Raw genomic sequence first — 1580 nt, forward strand, 5'->3', positions numbered from 1 at the left:
GCCTGTCGAACGCCGCTTTTAAGTCCGCAAAGCAGGCATGTAGTTTTTCTTTTTCTCTACTCAACTGTTTGTTTATGATATGGTTTATCACAAATACCGCGTCTTTCTTTTCTGAATCCGAATTGGCTCTCTTTCAGTTTGTTTTCAATCTCTGCCTTCAGTCGTTCGTGCAGTATCCCTGCACAGATCTTGTATGCTGTATCCATTAATGTTACTTTTCTGTAACCCTTCCCTGCTCTCTTTTCCCTCTTTTTATATGTCGGACATATTTGCTCCTTTTTTCCAATCTTCTGGTATCCCCACCCCATTCCATATTTTCCTTAACAGAGCCCATAACGCTTCACCCACTTCCTTCGGTGCATACTTCCATACTTCATTTTCTAACCCGCCTTCCCCCATTGCTTTCTTCTCCTTCAAGTTTCTTAGTTTGTATATCACCTCTTCCATCTCTCTATATTATCTTCTCTCTCCTCCATTATTTTCTCTTCTGCTCGATGCTCCTCTTTTTTCCTGCCCTCTTTGTGCTCTGTTCCTTCTAAAATTTCCATAAAATGATTTTTCCACTCTTCCTCGCTTATTTCATATAATCTTCATCTATATTCTCTCTTCTTCTTCTGTATTTATTTATGTATTTCCACGCTTCTTGTTCTGTTTTGATCTTCTTGATTTTCACCATTTCTTCTTCTTCGTATCTTTCCTTTCTTTGTTTGCACCTCTATTTGAATGCCTTTTTCCTCCATAAGAGCTTCTCTACTGTATTTTCCTTTCATAAACTTTGTCACCTTCCTTCTCATCTCTCTTTTACTCTCTTTTCCTCTCTTTCTATTCCTTATCTTTACTTTCTTCTTTTGCATTGCTTCGTTTATCTTCTTGTTGATTTCTGTCCACATTTCCGCTACTGTTCTTCCGTTGCAGGTCCAGTCTTTACATTCGTCCAAGTATTTTTCCACACTTTTTTTTGTCCATTCCCTCTTCTCCTTCTCTTCTTCTTCCTTTTCCTCATTTTTTTGTAATTCCGCCCCCCCCCCTATTTCTATTTCTAACGGCATGTGGCCTGACTCTGTTCTTTTTCCTATTTTCATGTAAATTATTTCTTCTGTCGCCTCCTGATTGCCAATCACATAGTCTATTACTGAGTTTCCTCTCTCGCCAATATATAGGTCCGCTCCTCTCCTTCTTTATCGCTGCCATTGATTATCTTTAGCAGTGTTCTTCCTTCCATGTTTATTGTCTTGTCTTTTGATCGTCTGTTTTTTTCTTTCCCTACGTCCTCGTTTATCGACCCTCCCTCTTCTCCCGTTCTTGCGTTCCAGTCTCCGCCGATGATCACCACTTCCTCTTCTCTTCCATCTACTCTTTCCTCTATTTTTTCCATGTCCCTTATGTATCTTGATTATAAACCATCATTATCCTATACGTCTTGTAATTGTATATTATTTTTCTTCCAACTATATTATCACTAATTCCTTTATATCCTATTTCTCTTAGGTTTTTATTTATACCCGTTGTTATTCTTCCCTTTTCTCTTCCTTTTTTCCTTACTGTCATTGCTGCCCTGCATTTCCAGTCGAATTCTTTGG

At 38.5% G+C, this 1580-nt stretch overlaps 1 pseudogene; it reads right to left on the reverse strand.

The window, feature by feature from the left end:
* Nucleotides 1-1019: 1019 nt before the first annotated feature.
* Nucleotides 1020-1375, reverse strand: LOC117215634 (annotated as a pseudogene).
* Nucleotides 1376-1580: the final 205 nt, after the last annotated feature.

Source organism: Bombus bifarius, unplaced genomic scaffold, assembly GCF_011952205.1.
Source record: "Bombus bifarius isolate JDL3187 unplaced genomic scaffold, Bbif_JDL3187 scf7180000009757_frag, whole genome shotgun sequence".
NCBI classification, from domain to species: Eukaryota; Metazoa; Arthropoda; class Insecta; order Hymenoptera; family Apidae; genus Bombus; species Bombus bifarius.